The sequence below is a fragment of the Orcinus orca genome, chromosome 13, assembly GCF_937001465.1.
Source record: "Orcinus orca chromosome 13, mOrcOrc1.1, whole genome shotgun sequence".
In the NCBI taxonomy this organism is placed as follows: Eukaryota; Metazoa; Chordata; class Mammalia; order Artiodactyla; family Delphinidae; genus Orcinus; species Orcinus orca.
In genome coordinates, this window is record NC_064571.1 from 61,920,961 (window position 1) to 61,946,754 (window position 25,794).

The window sequence follows — 25,794 nt, forward strand, 5'->3', positions numbered from 1 at the left end:
CAGCCTCTTCAATATGTGGGGCTGGGAAAACTGGACAGCTACATGTAAAAGAATGAAATTAGAACACTCCCTAACACCATACATAAAAATAAACTCAAAATGGATTAAAGACCTAAATGTAAGGTCAGACACTATAAAACTCTTAGAGGAAAACATAGGCAGAACATTCCATAACATAAATCACAGCAATATCCTTTTTGACTCAGCTCCTAGAGTAATGGAAATAAAAATAAGCAAATGGAACCTATGGAAACTTAAAAGCTTTTGCACAGCAAAGGAAACCATAAACAAGATGAAAAGACAACCCTCAGAATGGAAGAAAATATTTGCAACGAAGCAACTGACAAAGGATTAATCTCCAAAATATACAAGCAGCTCATGCAGCTCAATATCAAAAAGCAAACAATCCAATCCAAAAATGGGCAGAAGACCTAAACAGACATTTCTCCAAAGAAGATATGCAGATTGCCAACAAATGCATGAAAGGATGCTCAACATCACTAATCATTAGAGAAATGCAAATCAAAACTGCAATGAGGTATCACCTCACACCAGTCAGAATGGCCACTATCAAAAAATCTACAAGCAATAAATGCTGGAGAGGGTGTGAGAAAAGGGAAAAGGGAACCCTTTTGCACTGTTTTAGGGAATGTAAATTGATACCGCCACTATGGAGAACAGTATGGAGGTTCCTTAAAAAACTAAAACTAGAACTACCATTTAATGCAGCAATCCCACTACTGGACATATACCCTGAGAAAACCATAATTCAAAAAGAGTCATGTACCACATTGTTCATTGCAGCTCTATTTACAATAGCCAGGACATGGAAGCAACCTAAGTGTCCATCGACAGATGAATGGATAAAGAAGATGTGGCACATATACACAATGGAATATTACTCAGCCATAAAAAGAAACAAAATTGAGTTATTTGTAGCGAGGTGGATGGACCTAGAGTCTGTCATACAGAGTGAAGTAAGTCAGAAAGAGAAAAACAAATACCATATGCTAACACATATATATGGATCTAAAAAAAAAAAAAGGTTCTGAAGAACCAAGGGGCAGGACAGGAATAAAGACGAAGACATAGAGAATGGACTTGAGGACATGGGGAGGGGGAAGGATAAGATGAATGAAGTGAGAGAGTGGCACGGACATATATACACTACCAAATGTAAAATAGATAGCTAGTGGGAAGCAGCTGCATAGCACAGGGAGATCGGCTTGGCGGTTTGTGACCACCTAGAGGAGTGGGATAGGGAGGTTGGGAGGGAGATGCAAGAGGGAGGAGTTATGGGGATATATGTATAGCTGATTCACTCTGTTATACAGCAGAAACTAATACACCATTGTAAAGCAATTATACTCCAATAAAGATGTTTTTAAAAAAAAAAAAGTAAAGACGTAAAAAGTCAAAAGAGCGTCTAGTCTTCTCTTTCTCCAGACCCCACTATGCCACAGTCAGAAAACAGAATTTTTGACTATCTATTCCAAACTCAATTTGGGTAGATGCATGGGAGGAATACCCTCAGAAGCTGTTTCTCAGCATTATGTATCCAGATATTATATTATTCTGAAAGTACCCCAAATGCCAGATGTTGTTTTGACCATCTACATGTTTCAGAGTTGATGGGGACATATAGCGCCCAACCCCTAAACACACACCTTGGCCTGTAGACTCTAAACATTTATTAGGTGAGCCCACTTTAGGGTATTGCTAAATTCTTTAGCTGGCAGCAATCTCGGTTTCCATCAGAGACAAGCTGCCTTAAAAAAATCCCTTGAAAGGATTTACTCCAGACCCTCAGAGAGAGGAGCTGCCAACTAATTTCAGGGGAGAATTCAGTTGCTCTGGAAACAGGTTTTGACAACGGCTCTGTGTGCCAAAGGGTTGAGCATGCAGAGGGCACTGGGTTCCTGCCCCTTGAATGACACTTGAGGCTCTGATCTCCAAACAGATGACTTCATTCTGACAACAATGCTTTTTTTTTCGAGAAGCTGCCAGTTCATACGCATTATAAAATAAATTCTCTCGTTGACACTGGAGTGGCAGGAACTGCAAACATTGCTTTTTAAAAAGCCTGTGAGTTGGAAAAGATAAGCTGGAAAAGGAACAGAATTTCTCCCCAAAAGAATTTGCGGTAACCATGGAAATGAATCACACAATCAGCAATCACTTTGTCAGCCCCAGTGTTAAGAAGGTATGTGGAGTTATGCACAACGACTTTATCTTAGGAAACTTTACCTCAGCCTGAATAAGGTGTTTTAAAGCATGGGTCTCAGAAATATCTAAGTCTTCTCTTCCCTTAGCCCTTCAGGAAGCCACAATACTAAAAGAAGAAAAGACCCAACACATAACCAGTCCCTATCCAACAGCTCACCAGTTTTTAACATCCCCTGTCCACCATCTTCCAAGGGGTACCAGAGAACAAGAGTACAGGCAAGGAGGAGTCTTTTACATCATTATTCTCCCATCAATGCAAACATTGAGGAGTTTAAGAGAAATCAAATTCTTCCCAGTTATGTTTAACCTGAGCCCACATACGCCATGGCTGTAAACACACCTGGATGACACAGAGAAAATGAGAGTTTGGACGTGATAAAACTATTTCATTACCTACCACCTTAAACCTTTGATTCCTTTCTCTATATGAGAGGTCCTCAACTTTTGCTATAAAAGTCCAGATGGCTTATATTTTCAGCTTTGCAGGCTGCATGTAATCCTCCTCCTTTTCCTCTTCTCCTCCTTCTTTTTATAACACTTTACAGGGTAAAAACCATTCTTAGATCGCAGATTTGACCCATGGACCATAATTTGTTGACCCTGTTCTACATTATGTCACAGAAGTTCTGACATCTCAGAATGTAGGTCACTATTTAATCCTAGTTTCAGGCAACCAATCAAGCACACTGTCAGGACCACCTCAAGCTAGTTAAGCTAACTCACTAAATCCAGTAGCTCTGGTAAATGCACCAATATCAATAAATTCAGCTTAACGTCACATTATATTCTATTCTCCTTGGTTTAATACACTTAGAATTTATTCCCACACATAGTCCATACTCCCCAGGTCTGAGCTGATATAAATTAACTAAATCATGCAATTCTCTTGGAATATATACTATCTCTTCACAAGTCAGATTTGCATTTGTACTCCTGTACACGGTGGGATCTGACTCTACCTATACGTCTAGAGGCAATAAAAAGTGGGTCTTGATGGCCTTGGCAGAATAAAATACTCTCACAAGACAACAGGGTCAGGTGAGATTAAATAGAGTTTTCAAGGAAGGGAGAGACCGTCTCCCATCAATAATATTTGTTCCACAACTATAAGAAATATAATGGTCTTTTATAAGACAACCATAGAAATTCTCTGTCTCTCTGAGGCTTAGGCAGAGAATTTAAAACACTGAGCTTGTCATTTTCTTTTTGTTATTCTTCTAGTGAAGACTGAAAAAAGCCATCATCCAACAGCCCTTGTCCTCATTATCACTACACAACAATCGAGTGCAGCTGTCACGTTGTCCCCCAAGGAACTTACTTTAACAGGAACTTTATTCCAAGTAACCATAGTTGATAAGGTAGTGATTATGCCACTGCATGCCATAGACTAAGAGTACAGTTGACCCTTGAACAACGCAGGGGCACCGACCCTCCCCAGCAGTCAGAAATCCGCATATAAATTATATTCGGCCCTCTTTTCGGCCCTCTACATCCAAGGTTCCTCCATATTGGCAGCACCACAGCCACAGATTCAACCAACCAGGGATCACGTAGTACTGTAGTACTTACTATTGAAAAAAATCCACATATAAGTGAAGCTACGCATTTCAAACCCATGTTGTTAAAGGGCCAACTACATTTTGTTTGTTTTTCTTTGGAAAGGAGCTTAGCGCTACATTCAAGGCCAACGTGATAACGGAACCAATCCAAGAATCCCATTGTTTGTAATATGTTTAATAAGACTATTCCTATTAGAAACATTCTGTTCATGGAAGGAAGGAAGGAAGGAAGAGAGGGAGGGAGGAAGGAAGGAAGGGAGGAAGGAAGGAAAAAAGGAAGGGGGAAGGAAGGAAGAAGAAAGAGAAATTACACCAAATATTTAAACATGATAACTGAAGGAAGAATCTACAACCCTTAGGATTAGGTGGAAAAAAGGGAAGTGGTTGGGATTATCAAAACCTAGAGGCTCAGAAGAGGGATACTCATTAAGCTGACTGGAGCTTAGCCCTCTGAGGAGACAATACTTCCAGCTGCTGAAAAAATCTGAAAATCTCAGAGAAGGATGTCCATGGAACTGGGAAAGGGGCAACATCTGGCTACCAGCAATATCCCTAAGCACGTAAAATATAGCTGGTTCTGACAAAGCTAAAAGAAGCCAAAGACAAGAGTAAACCTCCAAAGTCAAGGCAACACTGACAAGACTAAATAAAAATAAGAAGGAAACCTTTATTCCCCCGCTCCCACCTTTTCCAATCTAGTGATAGAAATTAACAGGACCCAACAGGAAGTCAGCTGGCAAAAGAGTATAGAATGGTGTGTTTGGGGCTCAGAGTCAATAAGTAAATGATTGCCACAGATAGTGGTAAGTTTCTCAGTTCCTTCTGTTTAAAATGGGTTGGGTGGCTTCTGTGATGCCTTTTAACTTTGTATACCTTTTCCATTCAGCATTTTACAATCCCATTCTTGTCTGTCACACCTGTGTCCAGGTCTCAGGCAGAACAACTATTTCTACAAGTCTTTTCCATGCAACATTTATGAATGACCACAATTTAACTTGAATATTCTTACCTCAGTTTTCTTCTTGGTTTTGGCTGGAAGATATTAATACTCAGGTAGATCTGTTATCTCAACCATCAAAATGTGTATCCTAAAGTATATGCTAAATAGAGTATGCAGATAAATACCATGAAAAAGCTAAAACAAGGCCAGAGGGGGGGCCAAGCTCATAGCATACCCTATCGAATGAGTCTTGGGATAATCAAAAAGCAAGATTATTGCATCTATAATGTATAATAACAGTAGTAAAACACATATTGAGCTAAGGCACTATGTACTAGGCACTAAGTTATTTACATGTATTAATTCATCACATCCTTCTACCCTTTACAGTGGGAATTAATATTACCCCTGTATTACAGATGAGGGAATTGAGAAACTAACCTCCACTAGTTTCATCTATACATTAAAACTGTAGTTATAATATATACATCTATAGCACATCTGTGTTTAGATAAATAGGTAGGTAGATAGTGTATGTATGTATATTTAACTTTCTAGGTCCACCCAGATAAAGAACCCAACAGCTTGACAAACAATGGTGCATTGTGTGATGGATGTCAGACACAGAAAGGGCCTTTGGCAGTTTCTTTGGTCCATTTCCAGTGAAAATAGAGAGCAATGAACTTGCTGTAGACTCTGATTCCACAACTTTTAGAGGCTGGAGATAGTGGTGATCTGTCTGTGAGGCCTCTGTGTTTATCATTTCTCAGAAGCCAGCTAGCAGACCAGGCCACCTGCCAGTATATGGTTAGCACATTTATGTCAACTGGTTTGTCAGCCAGGTACCATGGCACTTCCTAAGTTATGGCTTAAAACATAAAACCACAACGCAAAGCCAAGATAAGAGACCTCTCTATGTATCCCACACTAGTAGCTCTGTGAAAAGGTATGTGACATATTTTGTGCACTGTAACTGGCATCCAGAGCAGCACTGTCCCTTCTGATCTAATGTGTCTCTCCTCCATCTGTTTTGAATTCATTTTCTGTAGACAAGAACAGAGAAGGTGAGAAAATGAAGGATATTTTGATATTTGTTAAGAGAGAATGAAGCCAAGTTTCCTCCAAAATCATTTTGGAGTCCTGTCTGGTGGGCAAAGGACACATGAAATCAATTCACCTTTGAGAGTCTAGTTTCCTTACTGGTAATTCTTAATTTCTAAAAATTGAGCTAAGAGGATTTTTTTCAGTTAACCAGTCACCAAGTAAAACTATATATGCCTACAAAGACTAATGGAAAAGGATTATACCATTACCTTAAAATTCAATTTTATACTTCAAGTACGATATAGTAACTGATATTTGCCTTCGCAATATAAACCACTTAAAAAAAATAAATTTATTTATTTATTTATTTTTGGCTGTGTTGGGTCTTTGTTGCTGTGCACAGGCTTTCTCTACTTGCAGCGAGTGGGGGGCTACTCTTCATTGCGGTACATGGGCTTCTCATTGCAGTGGCTGCTCTCGTGCAGAGCATGGGATCTAGGTGCGTGGGCTTCAGTAGTTGTGGCACATGGGCTTAGCTGCTCCATGGTATATGGAATCTTCCCAGACCAGGGATCAAACCCATGTCCCCTGAATTGGGAGGCGGATTCTTAACCACTGAGCCACAAGGAAGTCCTAAACCACTTTTTTTAAGGGCAAAATATATGAAACAATTCTTTTCTAACATGGGCTGCAGACTGCACAGGACCTGACTCGAGAAAGAAAGGAAACAAATGAGATAAGTCCTAAAAATACCCCAGTTTTCTACTGAAGACTGGAGTGTATAAAAGCAAAACTCAAGTAGATCACAGGATCTCACTGAATTGAAGAGATAATATTAGAGTTTGGAGACTCTAGGGCAAAGTGTCAGAGAGGAGAGAGATATACAGAGAAAGAACTCCAGAAATCTGCATAGGTGGCCCCTTCAGTCTTTGACAAAATATCCATTTCTGTATGTGTGGTAAGACACCACTAAAACCAGGCAAAGAATAACTATGAGTGAAAGAACAACGAACAAGGAGCCGTAAGCTGAACAATTCCCAGAACTCATACAGGGCTGGGAGTCATCCAAGTTCTAACCAGTTGTGGTGGAAAAATCTCACTGAACAAGCAGGGCATTTAGAAGAGACTCAGAAGTATTAGGTCTAAACTATACTAGAGCAAGGCCACTGCAGACCTTCATGAAAAAACCTCAAAAGGGGTTTCCCTGGTGGCACAGTGGTTGAGAGTCTGCCTACTAATGCAGGGGACACGGGTTCAAGCCCTGGTCTGGGAAGATCCCACATGCCACAGAGCAACTAGGCCCGTGAGCCACAACTGCTGAGCCTGTGCGTCTGGTGCCTGTGCTCCACAACAAGAGAAGCCGCGATAGTGAGAGGCCCGCGCACCGTGATGAAGAGTGGCCTCTGCTTGCCACAACCAGAGAAAGCCCTTGCACGGTAATGAAGACCCAACACAGCCAAAAATAAATTAATTAATTAATTAATAAAATTAAATTAAATTAAATTAAAAACCTCAAAAGGATCAAGATCATCTGCAAGTAACTTATTTCTCTGCCCCAAAATAATCCAGTAATTTTTAAAAGAAGATACCAAAATCCACTTAACAATATGACAATTACAATGTCCAGTGTCCTATCAAAAATTACTAGTCCTGCACAACATTGTAAATCAACTATACTTCAATAAAAATTTTTTAAAAAATTACTAGCCCGGCTAAGAAGCAAGAAAATGGGACCTTTAGCTGGGGGGGAATGGGGGATAAGGGGGGGACAGGGACCGTGGGGGGAGTTAGCCAATAGAAACACACACACAAATTACAGAGATGACAGTATTCACGATTTTTAAAGTGATATTATACATATGTTCAAAGATTTCAAAGAAAATATAAACCAAAAAAACAGAGAAATTGAAGAAATAAAAGAGAACACAAATGGAATTTTTGGAGCTGAAAAATATATTATCTGAAATGAAAATTTACCGAATGAGATTAATGGCAGATTACACTAGAAAAGATCAGTGAACTTGGAGACATAAAAATAGAAACTATATGAAATAATGGCCAAAATTTTTCAAAATTTAATGAAAAATATAAGCTTACAGGTCCAAGAATAGCGATACAGCTTACACAGTGTAAACACAAAGAAAAACACATTAAGGCACATCATATTTAAATTTCTGAAAACTAGAAACAGAGAGGAAATATTAAACGTAACCAGAGGAAAAAAGACACACACTTGATATAGAATAACAAAAATAAGAAATCACTGACTTCATATCAGAAACAAAATAAGCCAAAGACAATTGAATGACATTTTTTTAAAGTACCAAAAGGAAGAAAAAAAAAAAGTAAATCTAGAGTTCTATATCCATCAAAAATATTGTTCAAAATAAAATGAAGACATTTTCAACAAAGATTGAGAGAATTTATGATCAGCAAACCTAAACTACAATAAATGTAAAAGGGAGTTTTTCAGGTTGAAGGAAAATGATAACAGAAGGAAATTCAGATCTACAAAAGGAACAAAAAAAGTCCAAAAATGCTAAGTATACAAATAAATACAAAAGAAGTTTATTTCATTTTTAGGGTTTCCCTGGTGGCGCAGTGGTTAAGAGTCCGCCTGCCAATGCAGGGGACATGGGTTCGTGCCCCGGTCCGGGAAGATTCCGCATGCCGCGGAGCGGCTGAGCCTGTAAGCCATGGCCGCTGAGCCTGTGCGTCCGGAGCCTGTGCTCCGCAACGGGAGAGGCCACAACAGTGAGAGGCCCGCGTACCGCAAAAAAAAAAAGAAGTTTATTTCATTTTAAAATTTCTTCAAAAGTTAACATACAGTTTAAAACAAAAATGATAACAGTGTACTGTGAGATCTATAATACATGTAGAAGTTTTATAGTTTTAGCTTCTATATCTAGTTTTCAGCACCTATTCTAGGTCCTTTGCTTTATAGCACTATAAGATTTTTAAATATCCATCAATTTCTTTTAAAAAGCTTCCTAAGATTTTGAATCTATAGATTCATTTTAAAATCTTATAGATAATTCAGGGAAAAGTGATCTATTTACAAAAATTAAGTTTTTTGATCCATGAACCCGTATATCTATTTATTTAGGGCTTTAAAAATTTGTCTCTGAAATAGTAATTTTTATTGTAGAGGTCTTAGATATTTTTCTTAAATTTATCGGTATTTTATGTTTTTTGATACTATTTGAATGGCACTGCTTTAGAGTTTTATTTTGCAATTCTTCATTGTCCTAGTATACAGAATAGCAAATGGTTTTTTAAATATTAATCTTGTATCTTGTAATCTTGCTATATTCATCTATTAGTTATAATGGTTTTTATCATAGATTCTTTAGGATTTTCAATATGTACAATCATGTCATCTGTGAATAAAGTAACTTTTACTTTTTCCTTTCCAATCTGTAGGCCTTTAATTATCTTTTTATTGCCTTATTGAGCTGGCAAGGATCTCCATTACAACACTGAATGGAAGTGATGAGATCATACATCCTTGCCTTATCCCCAGTATTAGGGTGAAAACATTCAGTCTGGCATTAAACATAACATTAGCTGTAGTTTTTTTTTTTTTGTAGATGCCTTTTATTGTGTTGAGGAAGTTCCCTCTACTCCTAGTTTGCTGAGGAACTTAAAAAATACATGTGTATGGTTGCTGCATTTCTCCAATACTTTTTCACCGTCTATCAGGATGGTTATACAGTTTTTCTCCTTTACTTCATTGATACGCTGTATTGCATTCATTATTTTCTAAGGGTAAACCAACTTGCATTCCTGAGATAATTCCCATTTAGTTACGATGTATTATCTTTTTCTATATTGCTGGATTCTATTTTGTAATATTTTACTGTTTATTGCATATATGTTAATGAAGGCTATCAGTATGTATTATCTTTGTCTGATTTTAGTATCAGGGTAATACTTCTCTCTTCACCTGTTTTCGGAAATACTTTGTGTGAAGTTGATATTATTTCTTCTTTAAACATATGCTAGAATTTACCATTGACACCAGCCAGGCCTGGAGATTTCTTTGGGAAAAGTTTTTAAATTCCAAATTTAATGTCTTTAAAAGAATGAGAGGTATTCAGATTTTAAATTTTTTTCTATGCCAGTTTGTGTCATTTATGCCTTTCAAAATATTTTTCTATTTCACTTAGGTTGTTCAATTTATTGGTATAAAGTAATATATAACAGCATATAATATTCTTTTATCTTTTTAATTTCTGTGGGATCTGTAGTGATGTCATATCATTCCTCATGTTGATAATTTGAAATTTTTTTCTTGATAACTCTAGCTAGATGATCATAAATCTTTTCAAAAAAAACAGCTTTGATTCCATTAATGTTCTCTATTTTTTTTCAACATCTTTATTGGAGTATAATTGCTTTACAATGATGTGTTAGTTTCTGCTTTATAACAAAGTGAACCAGCAATACATACACATACATCCACATATCTCCTCCCTCTTTCATCTCCCTCCCACCTTCCCTATTCCACCCCCCTTGGTGGTCACAAAGCACCGAACCAATTTCCCTGTGCTATGTGGCTACTTCCCACTAGCTAGCTATTTTACATTTGGTACTGTATATATGTCCATGCCACTCTCTCACTTCATCCCAGCTGACCCTTCCCCCTCCCCGTGTCCTCAAGTCCATTCTCTACATCTGCGTCATTATTCCTGTCCTGCCCCTAGGTTCTTCACAACCATTTCTTTCTTTTATTTTTTAGATTCCATATATATGTGCTAACATACTGTATTTGTTTTTCTCTTTCTGACTTACTTCACTCAGTATGTCAGGCTCTAGGTCCATCCACCTCACTACAAATAACTCAATTTTGTTTCTTCTTATGGTTGAGTAATATTCCATTGTATATATGTGCCACATCTTCTTTATCCATTCATCTGTCGATGGACACTTAGGTTGCTTCCATGTCCTGGCTATTGTAAATAGAGCTGCAATGAACAATGTGGTACATGACTCTTTTTGAATTATGGTTTTCTCAGGCTATACGCCCAGTAGTGGGATTGCTGCGTCATATGGTAGTTCTAGTTTTTTAAGCAACATCCATACTGTTCTTCATACTGGTGGTATCAGTTTACATTCCCACCAACAATGCAGAAGGGTTCCCTATTCTCCACACCCTCTCCAGCATTTATTGTTTGTAGATTTTTTGATGATGGTCATTCTGACCGGAGTGAGGTGATACCTCATTGTAGTTTTGATTTGCATTTCTCTAGTGATTAATGATGTTGCACATCCTTTCATGTGTTTGCTGGCAATCTGTATGTCTTCTTTGGAGAAATGTCTGTTTAGGTCTTCTGCCCATTTTTGGATTGGGATTTTTGTTTTTTTGATATTGAGCTGCATGAACTGCTTGTATATTTTGGAGATTAATCCTTTGTCAGTTGCTTCGTTTGCAAATATTTTCTCCCATTCTGAGGGTTGTCTTTTTGTCTTGTTCATAGTTTCCTTTGCTGTGCAAAAGCTTTTGAGTTTCATTAGGTCCCATTTGTTTATTTTTGTTTTTATTTCCATTCCTCTAGGAGGTGGGTCAAAAAGGATCTTGCTAAATCACCTTAAAACAACAAATATTTATTATCTCACACAGTCACTGTGGATTAGGAATCTAGGAATAGCTTAGCAGTGGTTTTGGCTCAGGCTCTAGTATGAGGTTGCAGTAAAGACACGGGCTAGGGCTTCAGCCATCTGAAAGTGTACCTTCAGTTCCTCACCACCTGGGCCTCTTCTTAACAATGTGACAGCTGAACTCCCCCAGAGTGAGTGACACAATTGGGAGTGAGGGGGACTTCTCTATTGCTTTTCTGTTTTCTATTTCACTGATATCCACTCTTTGTTTTTGATTTCTTCTATTCACTTAGGGCTTAATTTAGCTTCTTGAGTAGGATCTTATATTATTTATTTTAAAGCTTATTCTACCTTATGTAAGCATATAAAGCTGTATCCCTTTAAGCACTGCTGTGGCCACATTCTATACATTTTGACATGTGTGTTTTATCATGCAGTTTAAAACATTTGCAAATTTCCCTTGTGATTTCTTCTTTGACCCAGGGCTTATATGGATATGTTTTACAAAATTTCAAAAAACTGTGGGGATCCTCAAGTCATATTTTTGTTATTTATCTACAATTTATTTCCATTGTGATCAGAGAATATGCTTAATATGCTTTCAATTCTTCAAAATGCGTTGTACATAGGTCAACTTTCCCTGAATTGATCTATATATTCTATGCAATTCCAATCAAAATCCCAGGAAGCTTTTTTAAAGAAATTAATAGGCTATTATTAAAACATAGTGATGTAATGCAAAAGACCTAGAATAGTCAAACAAATTTTGAAAGGGAATCACAAACTTGGAAAACTTAAACTATCTGAATTTGAGACTGTCTATAAAGTTATAGAAATGGAGACAGTGTGGCATTTACATAAAAGGCATATAAATAAATGGAACAGAATAGACAGTTCAGAAACAGAACCAGACATAATCAAATGATTTTCAACAGAGGTAATTCAATAAGTAAAGGATAGTGTTTCCAACATAGTTCTAGAAAAATCAGATATCATATTTTAAAAATAAACCTTGACCCTTACCTCATGTAATACACAAAAATTAACTCAAAATTGATTATAGATAGAAGCTAAAACTAAAGACTTCTAGAAAAATACATAAGAGAAAATCTTTGTGACCATGGGATAGGTAAAAACATTTTTAGATAGAGCAAATTAGAAGCACAAAACATAAAAGAAAAAATTATAAATTAAACTTAATCAAGATTGAAGACTTCTAGTCGAAAAACACCATTAAAGAATAAAAAGACAATCCCCTAAAGATGCTACCAGAAAACTGCTAGAGCTAATCAATGAATTTGGTACAGTAGCAGGATACAAAATTGGTGTACAGAAATCTCTTGCATTCCTATACACTAATGATGAAAAATCTAAAAGAGAAATTAAGGAAACACTCCCATTTACCATTGCAACGAAAAGAATAAAATATCTAGGAATAAACCTACTTAAGGAGAAAAAATCCTGTATGCAGAAAACTATAAGACACTGATGAAAGAAATTAAAGATGATGTAAACAGATGGAGAGATATACCATGTTCTTGGATTGGAAGAATCAACATTGTGAAAATGAGTATACTACCCAAAGCAATCTACAGATTCAATGCAATCCCTATCAAACTACCAATGGCATTTGTCACAGAACTAGAACAAAAAATTTCACAATTTGTATGGAAACACAAAAGACCCCAAATAGCCAAAGCAATCTTGAGAACGAAAAACAGAGCTGGAGAATCAAGCTCCCTGACTTCAGACTATACTACAAAGCTACGTTAATCAAGACAGTATGGTACTGGCACACAAGCAGAAATATAGATCAATGGAACAGGATAGAAGGCCCAGAGATAAATCCACACACATATGGTCACCTTATCTTTGATAAAGGATGCAAGAATATACAACAGAGAAAAGACAGCCTCTTCAATAAGTGGTGCTGGGAAAACTGGACAGCTACATGTAAAAGAATGAAATTAGAACACTTCCTAACACCATACACAAATATAAACTCAAAATGGATTAAAGACCTAAATGTAAGGCCAGACACTATCAAACTCTTAGAGGAAAACATAGGCAGAACACTCTATGACATACATCACAGCAAGATCCTTTTTGACTCACCTCCTAGAGAAATGGAAATAAAAATAAACAAATGAGACCTAATGAAACTTAAAAGCTTTTGCACAGCAAAGGAAACCATAAACAAGATGAAAAAACAACCCTCAGAATGGGAGAAAATATTTGCAAACGAAGCAATTGACAAAGGACTACCCTCCAAAACATACAAGCAGCTCATGCAGCTCAATAACAAAAAAACAAAAAACCCAATCCAAAAATGGGCAGAAGACCTAAACAGACATTTCTCCAAAGAAGATATACAGATTGCCAACAAACACATGAAAGGATGATCAACATCACTAATCATTAGAGAAATGCAAATCAAAACTACAATGAGGTATCACCTCACACCGGTCAGAATGACCATAATCAAAAAATCTACAAACAATAAATGCTGGAGAGGGTGTGGAGAAAAGGGAACCCTTCTGCATTGTTGGTGGGAATGTAAACTGATACTGCCACTATGAAGAACAGTATGGAGGTTCCTTAAAGCACTAAATATAGAACTACCATATGACCCAGCAATCCCACTACTGGGCGTATAGCCTGAGAAAACCATAATTCAAAAAGAGTCATGTACCACAATGTTCATTGCAGCACTATTTACAATAGCCAGGACATGGAAGCAACCTAAGTGTCCATCGACAGATGAATGGATAAAGAAGATGTGGCACATATATGCAATGGAATATTATTCAGCCATATGAAGAAATGAAATTATTTGTGAGTTATTTGTAGTGAGGTGGAATTGAGTTATTTGTAGTGAGTTATTTGTAGTGAGTACAAGAGATATTCACTCTGTCATACAGAGTGAAGTCAGAAAGAGAAAAACAAATACCATATGCTAACACATATATATGGAATCTAAAAAACAAACCAAAAAAATGGTTCTGATGAACCTAGGGCAGGACAGGAATAAAGACACAGACATAGAGAATGGACTTGAGGACTCAGGGAGGGGGAAGGGTAAGCTGGGACGTAGTGAGAGAGTAGCATTGACGTATGCACACTACCTAATGTAAAATGGATAGCTAGTGTGAAGCAGCCTCATAGCACAGGGAGATCAGCTCAGTGCTTTGTGACCACCTAGAGGGGTGGGATAGGGAGGGTGGGAGGGAGATGCAAGAGGGAGGGGATATGGGGATATATGTATGCATATAGCTGATTCACTTTGTTCTACAGCAAAAACTAACACAACACTGTAAAGCAAATATATTCCAATAAAGATGTTTGAAAAAATAAAATAGGGCTTCCCTGGTGGCGCAGTGGTTGAGAGTACGCCTGCCGATGCAGGTGACACAGGTTTGTGCCCCGGTCTGGGAAGATCCCACATGCCGCGGAGCGGCTGGGCCCGTGAACCATGGCCACTGAGCCTGCACGTCCGGAGCCTGTGCTCCGCAACAGGAGACGCCACAACAGTGAAAGGCCCGCGTACCGCAAAAAAAAAAAAAAAAAAAAAAAAAACAAAAAAAGGTCTTTCTAAATCTTAAAGAAAAAAAGGCAATCCACAGACTTTTAGAAAATATTCCTAATACACATACCTAATAAAGGTCTTTTGTCGAGAATATTTAAAGAACTCTTACAATTAGACAGGAAGAAGACCAAAAAAAATTAATGGGCAGAAGATTTGAACAGACACTTCACAAAAGAAGATATACAAATGTCCAGTAAATGCATGAAATAATGCTCAACATCTTTGATCATCAGGAAAATGCACTTTAAACCTCTACACATCATTGAATTATCTAAAAATAAAGATGGACACCTTCAAGTTTGGTGAGAATTTGAGGCTACCAGAACTCTCATATATTATTGCTGGGAATGCAGAATGGAACAGCCACTCTGGAAAACAGAATAACAGTTATAAAGTTCAACATATGAATGTCCTTTATGACCCAGCAATCCCACTCCTAGATATTTATCTAAGAGAAATGAAAATGTATGACTCCACAAAAATTTGTACATGAATGGTTATAGCAACTTTAGTCATAATAGCCAGAAACTGTAAACAACCCAAATGTCTACAAACTGGAAAATGGATAAACAAATTGTAGTATATACATACAGTGGAATTCTGCTCAACAATAACGTTGATACATACAACAATGGATGAATCTCAAAAATATGCCAACGAAAGAGTACACACTGTAAGATGCCATGAAAATCTAGATCAGGCAAAACTAATCAATAATAACTGAAAGCAGATCAATGGTTGCCAGAGGTCAAGAATGACAGGGATTTATGCAAAGGAGCACAGAATTTGGAGAGTAATAGAAATATTCTGTGTCTTGATTGGAGTGGTTGTCGCAGTTGCATACATTTGTCAAAGTTTATTGAGCTGTACACTTTAAATGTGTGCATTTTATTGATATAAATTATACCTCAATGAGGCATTTTATATACAAAAGAAATCAGATTTCACAGAATGACCAATGTATATTTTACCATTCAAACTGGTATACAAGATTTCAAGACCACAGAGCTTCCTAAAAGGCCTATTTGCACTTGGACTGTCCTTCTTGTGATCCTTTTGTCTTGAGCAGCACTGTACCTATGACAAATTGTATTTTCCAAAAACAGCAGCATCCCACAGGCTATACTACAATATGACCTTGATATTCTTCCCATCAAAAAATGGGGTCTGTGTTCCCTCCCCTTACTTCTAAGTACACTTAGATGTGCTTAGAACCAACGGAAATGCAGCAGAAGTGACACTGCATGCCTTTCAAAGCTTAGTTGGTAAGGGTGACATAACCTCCCCCTGACTCACTGGAGCAAAATAGTATTAGAACCCTGGTCGACCATGTAACATTCCAACTCCCTGAGGCCACCATGCTGTGAGGAAGTCCAACTTATCCCAAGTGGAGAGACCATATGGAGAAGCTCTGAGACTACATGGAGCGAGAGAGAAAGATCCCCAGCCAGACCCTAGCTCCTACAGGCACCTGCTGTTCCAGCTCCAGCCATCACTTAACTACACCCCTGGAGAGACCCCATGCCAGAACAACCTATCATAGCTCTTCCCAAATTTCTGACCCACAGAAACTGTGGTGTGATTTGATATGCAGAATAAGTAACTGGTACAATACCCCCAGCAACACCACACTTGACACAGTGCTCAAAATCAATGGAAGGAGGAGGTGTGGTATCATCATTCTTTGTAATAAACCTAGAACTATTCCCCTCCCTTCAGACTCACTGCTCCAATATAGAAATCAGCACATCTTTTACTTCAGAGCCTGGCAAAACATATGCAGTAAATGATGCCCTGTTACCCGAGAAGAGTGGCATTGAATTAATCACCAGTGAGACAGCCTGGCTCTTTTATAGGAGTGGTGACAGATAAACTGCTAAACCCACAAGCACAACACATTTCTCTTTTCTGCACCCCGGACTCCCTTGGAGGCTACTGGAAAAAGAATTTTACCAAAAGTAAATGGGCAAGCAGGATTGCCCTAGGCTGAAGGGCCCTTCAGAAACATGGGCCTGTTGTTTCTTTCTCAGTGAAGGTTCATTATATACAGTATTATGTAAGACCTGGCACTAGACCAGGAACTGGCCTAAACAGACTTTGAAAAATAATTCCACCTCAAAACACATCCATCTTGCTGCATCGGCATGTTGACAAACAAGCTGAACTTCAGGGAGGCCTACGCACTGGTAGGCATAAGTCCCATCATGGCAGGTTATGGGCAAACTGCTTTTGTGCTGATCAAAATCCATCCATTCATGTCTGCTTGGCAGCCACAGTGAAAGAACTTGAAGCAAACCAAAAATGTAGCCACAGACAGACAGATAGACACACACACACACACACACACACACGCACACACATCTTTCTTCCTCACTAGTTGAGGAAAGGGTACAAATAGAAATTAAGTATGTGCATGTGTTTATTTTAAACTGGGTGTTTATTTTCCAGTTTCCATAGGAAATAAGCAAGCTAATATTATCTTCCAAAAGTAAGTAACTTTATGCAAAACTCCCTAAAATTGATTTCAGGCCAAGATTCCTGCTGCAGCCTCCTCCTGCCCTCACGCCTCCAAATTCTCACACTGTGGTCTAAGCACAGAGGATTGTTAACAGAGAGGCATGGCCTTGCTTCTTCCCTCAGCTCTTCCGAAAGTTGAATCACAGGGTCTTTTCTATCCCTCTTGCCAGATCCTACTGCTTGAGACAAGAGATAAAATCTGATGGGAAAACAAAAATGTGAAGGCCCATGGAGGTTTGACCCTGTCAGCTCCTCTTGGCTCTAGACACTTCATGCAGCCAATTAATATCCTTACTGCATCTTTTCTGGAATTATGTAAACCAGGAGGGCTGCAGTTTGTTTTTGTTTGCGTTTTTGTGAAGCCCTGTGGATTTTGTGTTGCTGTGCTTTTAATAGTACATATATTGCATTTGGGGGTTTTGTTTGCTTGCCTCAGTAAAGGACACTTACTAAGATCCTTCTCACAAAGCACTCTCTTCTTCATCAACACCAGCAACAACCTTTTAATATCATCTGCCTAATTTTAAAAGAACCAGATACTTCAAATGTGTACGTAATGACCACTATGCTTTGTTTTGTTTTTTTTATCACCAAAGGCTACATTTTCTAGGCACCATCCTTTTTAGGAAATGCAGTAAACTCCTGACATTTTGAGGGGACAGGTCCAAAGACCTTCTCCAACCCCAAAATCTCAGACACAGGAATGTTTATTCAGGCCTCTGGCGCTGGGTCAAGAGTCCTGAATTTCCTCTGTATGTCATCACTCTAACCACATCTTGACCTGGATAAATGCATATAAATGGAGAAAACATAACCAACTACAGGCTGATACTCAGAAAAAGATTAAATTATTGAAGATAAGTATGAATGGAGACCTGAAAGGAATCCAAGCTTTCTGCTCTTAATAGGAATTAAGCTCATGTATACTAAAGATCAGTTGTTGAGAGGGGCGGAGTCAAGGTGGCATACGAGGAGGACGTGGAATTCGCGTCTCCTCACAACTAGGGCACCTACCAGGTACTGGTGGGGGACCACGGACACCTAAGGAAACTGGAGGACCCTCCAGAAACCGGGAAGGATGTGGGGCGTGGGGGGAGTGAAGGGGGAGAAGTGGAGGCAGGACGGGACTGGCGCCCCTGAGAGGCGGCTGGGGGAGGGAAAGGGATCCCACGCCGAAGGGGAAAATTGGGGAACCACTGGGAGTGCAGAGGATCTAAAGGGAGAATGGCCAGGTTCCCCCTGCCCACTTGGGCCCCCAGGAACCTTCTGAGATCCCGGGCCTGATCCTCTGCCCCCTGAGACCCCCTCCAGCCACACGGGTCCTGAGGAGTGGGAGGGAGGGAAGGGGGAGCAAAAGTAAAGTCTGGACCTCTGGGACCGGCACCCCTGAGGGGTGGCTGAGGGAAGGGAGGAGTTCCTATGCCCAGCGGGACCCAGCCACGGTTAGGAGTCCACCAGTGACAGGGGAGACCCTGGGGGAGACGGTGGGGGAGGAGCGAGAAGGAACGGAAGGGGATGCGGCCAGTGCCTTCCCTGTCCACTTAGGCACCAGGGAGCCTGCTGGGCTCGGGCCTAATCCTCTGCCCTCGGAGCCTCCCTCCTGCCACTCAGAACCCGAGCCCTGCCCCTACACCCCCACCCAGGGCCCCACCTCTACACTCGGAGACCCCTCCAATGCACTGGGACTAAACCCCACCCACACACCCTCACTCAGGGCCCTACCTCCAAACTCCGGAACCCCACACTCCAGAGGCCCTCCTTTCCACCTGCTGCCTCTCCCCTTCCACGCAGGTCCTAAGCAGAGGCCCCACCCCATGCCTGAACGTCACCCCACCTAGGTCCTGACCCATGTTCAAATGTCACCCCCCCACCTGCCTAGGTCCCATCCCAATCTAAACCCCACCCCTGCCTAAGTTCCACACCCACCTAAACTCCACCACCATGGCCAAGGCTTTTCTTTTTTTTCTTGTCTTTTTTCCTCTCTTAGATTGGGGTTCTGTCTTACCTTGTTGATTCATTGTTGCTGATCCTTTTGTATTTTTATTTTTCCTAAAAAATCTTTTAGTTTTCTAATTTTATTTTATTCTTTATACTTTGTTAGTGATCTCTCCTTTGGCTTGTTTCCCACCCCCCTTTACTTTTCTTTTTTCTGTTGTGGTTCTATTTTACCTTGTTGCAGTTGTTTCAATTATACTTTTATTTTTCCTAATATATTTTTTATCTTTCTAATTTTATTTTGTTTTTTATTTTTTGATATTGTACTGCTCCTTTTTTCTTTCTTTCTTCCTTTTTTTTTTTTTTTTTTTTAACCATGCCATAAAGCTCGCAGGATCTTGGTTCCCAGGCCAAAGGTCAGGCCTGAGCTCCTGTGGTGGGAGCTCCGAGTCCAAACTGCTGGACTAACAGAGAACCTCAGACCCCAGGGAATATCAATCAGAGTGAGGCCTCCCGGAGGTCCTCATTTCAGCATCAAGACCCAGCTCCATCCAACTGCCTGCAAACTCCAGTGCTAGATATCTGAGGCCAAACAACCAGTAAGACAAGAATACAGCAACACCCAGCAAAAAAAAAAAAAAAAAGAAAAGAAACAACAAAAAAATTTGTTACAGATGAATGAGCAAGGTAAAAACCTAAAAGACCAAATAAGTGAAGACAAAATAGGCAACCGACCTGAAAAAGAATTCAGAGTAATGATAGTAAAGATGATCCAAAATCTTGGAAACAGAATGGAGAAACATTTAACAAGAATCTAGAAGAACTAAAGAGCAAACAAACAGTGATGAACAACACAATTACTGAAATTAAAAATACTCTAGAAGGAATCAATAACAGAATAACTGAGGGAGAAGAATGGATAAGTTACCTGGAAGATAAAATGGTGGAAATAACAGCCAGGGAGCAGAATAAGTAAAAAAGAATGAAAAGAATTGAGGACAGTTTCAGAGACCTCTAGGACAACGTTAAATGCACCAACATTCGAATTATAGGGGTCCCAGAAAAAGAAGACAGAAAGAAAGGGTCAGAGAAAATATTTGAAGAGATTATAGTGGAAAACTTCCCTAACATGGGAAAGGAAATAGTCAATCAAGTCCAGGAAGCACAGAGAGCACCATATAGGGTAAACCCAAAGAGAAACACACGGAGACACATATTAATCAAACTATCAAAAATTAAATACAAAGAAAAAATATTAAAAGCAGCAAGGGAAAAACAACTAATAACATACAAGGGAATCCCCATAAGGTTTACAGCTGATTTTTCAGCAGAAACTCTGCAAAACAGAAGGGAATGGCAGGACATATTTGAAGTGCTGAAAGGGAAGAACCTACAACCAAGATTACTCTACGCTGCAAGGATCTCATTCAGATTGGATGGAGAAAATAAAACCTTTACAGATAAGCAAAAGTTAAGATAATTCAGCACCACCAAACCAACTTTACAACAAATTATAAAGGAACTCCTTTAGACAGGAAACACAAGAGAAGGAAAAGACCTACACAAACAAACCCAAAACAACTAAGAAAATGGTAATAGGGGCATACATATCGATAATTAACTTAATTATAAATGGATTAGATGCTCCAACCAGAAGACACAGACTGGCTGAATGGATACAGAAACAAGATCCATACATACAGTGTCTACAAGAGACCCACTTCAGACCTAGGGACACATACAGACTGAAAGTGAGGGGATGGAGAAAGATATTCCATACAAATGGAAAGCAAAAGGAAGCTGGAGTAGCAATTCTCATATAAAACAAAACAGACTTTAAAATACAGACTGTTACAAGAGACAAAGAAGCACGCTACATAATGATCAAGGGATCAATCCAACAAGAAGATATAACAATTGTAAATATGTCTGCACCCAACATAGGAGCACCTCAATACATAAGGCGACAGCTATATGCTGTCAGCTGTATGCTAACAGCCGTAAAAGGGAAATCAACACTAACACAATAATAGGGGGGGACTTTATCACCACAGTTTCACCAATGGACAGATCATCCAAAATGAAAATAAATAAGGAAACACAAGCTTTAAATGCCACGTTAAACAGATGGACTTAATTGACATTTACAGAACATTCCATCCAAAAACAACAGAATAAATTTTCTTCTCAAGTGCTCGTGGAACTTTCTCCAGGATAGATCATATCTTGAGTCACAAATCAAGCCTTAGTATATTTAAGAAAATTGAAAGCATATCAAGTATCTTTTCTGACCACAATGCTATGAAACTAGATATCAACTACAGGAAAAAAACTGTAAAAAAATACAAACATATGGAGGCTAAACAATATGCTACTAAATAACCAAGAGATCACTGAAGAAATCAAAGAGGAAATTAAAAAATACCTAGAAACAAATGACAATGAAAACACAAAGACCCAGAACCTATGGGATGCAGCAAAAGCAGTTCTAAGAGGGAAGTGTATAGCAATACAATCCTACCTCAAGAAAGAAGAAACATCTCAAATAAACAACCTAACCTTACACCTAAACAATTAGAGAAAGAAGAACAAAAATACCCCAAAGTGGGCAGAAGGAAAGAAATCATAAAGATCAGATCAGAAATAAATGAAAAAGAAATAAAGGAAACAATAGCAAAGATCAATAAAACTAAAAGCTGGTTCTTTGAGAAGATAAACAAATTGATAAACCATTAGCCAGACTCATCAAGAAAATAAGGGAGAAGACTCAATTCAAGAGAATTAGAAATGAAAAAGGAGAAGTAACAACTGACACTGCAGAAATACAAAGGATCATGAGAGATTACTACAAGCAACTCTATGCCAATAAAATGGACAACCTGGAAGAAATGGACAAATTCTTAGAAATGCACAACCTTCCAAGACTGAATCAGGAAGAAATAGAAAATATAAAGAGACCAATCACAAGCACTGAAATTGAAACTGTGATTAAAAATCTTCTAACAAACAAAAGCCCAGGACCAGACGGCTGCACAGGTGAATTCTATCAAACATTTAGAGAAGAGCTAACACCTATCCTCCTCAAACTCTTCCAAAATACAGCACAGGGAGGAACACTCCCAAACTCATTCTACAAGGCCACCATCACCCTGATACCAAGACCAGACAAAGATGTCACAAAGAAAGAAAACTACAGGCCAATATCACTGATGAATATAGATGCAAAAATCCTCAAAAAAATACTAGCAAACAGAATCCAACAGCACATTAAAAGGATCATACACCATGATCAAGTGGGGTTTATCCAAGGAATGCAAGAATTCTTCAATATATGCAAATCAATCAATGTGATACACCATATTAACAACTTGAAGGATAAAAACCATGTGATCATCTCAATAGATACAGGAAAAGCTTTTGACAAAATTCAACACCTATTTATGATAAAAACTCTCCAGAAAGTAGGCAAAGAGGGAACCTACCTCAACGTAATAAAGGTCATATATAACAAACCCACAGCCAACATTGTTCTCAATGGTGAAAAACTGATACCATTTCCTCTAAGATCAGGAATAGGACAAGGTTGCCCACTCTCACCACTATTATTCAACATAGTTGTGGAAGTTATAGCCACAGCAATCAGAGAAGAAAAAGAAATAAAAGGAATCCAAATCAGAAAAGAAAAAGTAAAACGGTCACTGTTTGCAGATGACATGATGCTATACATAAAGAATCCTAAAGATGCTACCAGAAAACTACTAGAGCTAATCAATGAATTTGGTAAAGTACCAGGATACAAAATTAATGCACAGAAATCTCTGGCATTCCTATACACTAATGATGAAAAATTTGAAAGAGAAATTAAGGAAACACTCCCATTTACCATTGCAACAAAAAGAATAGAATACCTAGGAAAAAACCTACCTAAGGAGACAAAAGACCTGTATTCAGAAAACTATAAGACACTGATGAAAGAAATTAAAGATGATACAAACAGATGGAGAGATATACCATGTTCTTGGATTGGAAGAATCAACACTGTGAAAATGACTCTACTACTCAAAGCAATCTACAGATTCAATGCAATCCCTATCAAACTACCACTGGCATTTTCACAGAACTAGAACAAAGCATTTCACATTTTGTATGGAAACACAAAAGACCCCGAATAGCCAAAGCAATCTTGAGAAAGAAAAACAGAGCTGGAGGAATCAGGCTCCCTGACTTCAGACTATACTACAAAGCTACAGTAATCAAGACAGTATGGTACTGGCACACAAGCAGAAATATAGATCAATGGAACAGGATAGAAAGCATAGAGATAAACCCACGCACATATGGTCACCTTATCTTTGAAAAAGGAGGCAAGAATATTCAATGGAGAAAAACAGCCTCTTCAATAAGTGATGCTGAGAAAACTGGACAGCTACATGTAAAAGAATGAAATTAGAACACTCCCTAACACCATAAATAAAATTAAACTCAAAATGGATTAAAGACCTAAATGTAAGGCCAGACACTATCAAACTCTTAGAGGAAAACATAGGCAGAACACTCTATGACATACATCACAGCAAGATCCTTTTTGAACCACCTCCTAGAGAAATGGAAATAAAAACAAAAATAAACAAATGGGACCTAATTAAACTTTAAAGCTTTTGCACAGCTAAGGAAACTATAAACAAGATGAAAAGACAACCCTCAGAATGGGACAGAATATTTGCAAATGAAGCAACTGACAAAGGATTAATCTCCAAAATATACAAGCAGCTCATGCAGCTCAATATCAAAAAAACAAACAACCCAATCCAAAAATGGGCCAAAGACCTAAATAGACATTTCTCCAAAGAAGATATACAGATTGCCCACAAACACTTGAAAGGATGCTCAACAACACTAATTATTAGAGAAATGCAAATCAAAACTACAATGAGGTATCACCTCACACTGGTCAGAACGGCCATCATCAAAAAATCTACAAACAATAAATACTGGAGAGGGTGTGAAGAAAAGGGAACCCTCTTGCACTGTTGGAGGGAATGTAAATTGATACTGTCACTATGGAGAACAGTATGGAGGTTCCTTAAAAAACTAAAAATAGAACTACCATACGACCCAACAATCCCACTACTGGGCATATACCCTGAGAAAACCATAATTCAAAAAGAGTCGTGTACCACAATGTTCATTGCACCTCTATTTACAATAGCCAGTGCATGTAAGCAACTTAATTGTCCATCGACAGGTGAATGGATAAAGAAGATGTGGCACAAATATACAATGGAGTATTACTCAGCCATAAAAAGAAATGAAATCGAGTTATTTGTAGTGAGGTGGGTGGACCTAGAGATGTCATACAGAGTGAATAAGTCAGAAAGAGAAAAACAAATACCATATGCTAACACATATATATGGAATCTAAAAAGAAAAAATGGTTCTGATGAACCTAGGAGCAGGACAGGAGTAAGGACACAGATTTAGAGAATGGAGCTGAGGACAAGGGGAGGGGGAAGGGTAAGCTGGGACGAAGTAAGAGAGTAGCATTGACATATGCACACTACCAAATGTAAAATAGATAGCTAGTGGGAAGCAGCTGCATGGCACAGGGAGATCAGCTCAGTGCTTTGCGACCACCTAGAGGGGTGGGAGGGGAAACGTATGAGGGAGGGGATATGGGGATATACGTATGCATATAGTTGACTCACTTTGTTATACAGCAGAAACTAATACAATATTGCAAAGCAATTATACTCCAATAAAGATGTTAAAAAAAAAACATCAGTTGTTGGGACTTCCTCGGCAGTCCAGTGGTTAAGACTCCCTGCTTCCAATGCAGGGGCACAGGTCTGATCCCTCGCTGAGGAACTAGGATCCCATATGCTGCACAGCACAGCCAAAAAAAAAAAGTTTAAGTAAATAAATAAATACATTATGTTTGTAAAATAAATAAATAAAGATCAGTGGTTGAAATCCTTATGCTGACTACAGAAATATCATTAAGACTTTTTATCATTACAAAGTGTGTATTCTGTTGTTACTCAAAATATTCGCTGGATGAATTCTAGCCTTACTATAAATCTTAAAGCCTTTTTGTGTCATTATAACAAATGTCAAAACACTGTAACATCACCCAAAAGACACACTTGTAAAGACTATTAAACAAGCCAAAGTAAGTATTCAGGAAAACATTCAAAAGAGTCCATTGATGATACAGAAAATTTGCATTCAACCAAAATGTCCAACAAAGGAAAACAATTAAGGAAATCATTGTTCATCCGGTCAATCAACTATAAGGCAAATATTAAGATTATTAGTGTGTGATCATTACATTGTAAATGCCACCAGCCCAAAGAGCCCTGGGTTCTTTAGAGAAAATTATTCCATTC

At 38.5% G+C, this 25,794-nt stretch overlaps 1 long non-coding RNA gene across 1 annotated transcript; it reads right to left on the minus strand.

Annotated features, from left to right (window-relative positions):
• LOC125960930 (uncharacterized) lies at nucleotides 1-24,267 on the minus strand. The gene is made up of 3 exons (XR_007471124.1): nucleotides 24,003-24,267; nucleotides 13,392-13,485; nucleotides 1-112 (listed from the first exon to the last, which is right to left on the minus strand). It is a non-coding gene; the product is annotated as an uncharacterized LOC125960930 (long non-coding RNA).
• Nucleotides 24,268-25,794: the final 1,527 nt, after the last annotated feature.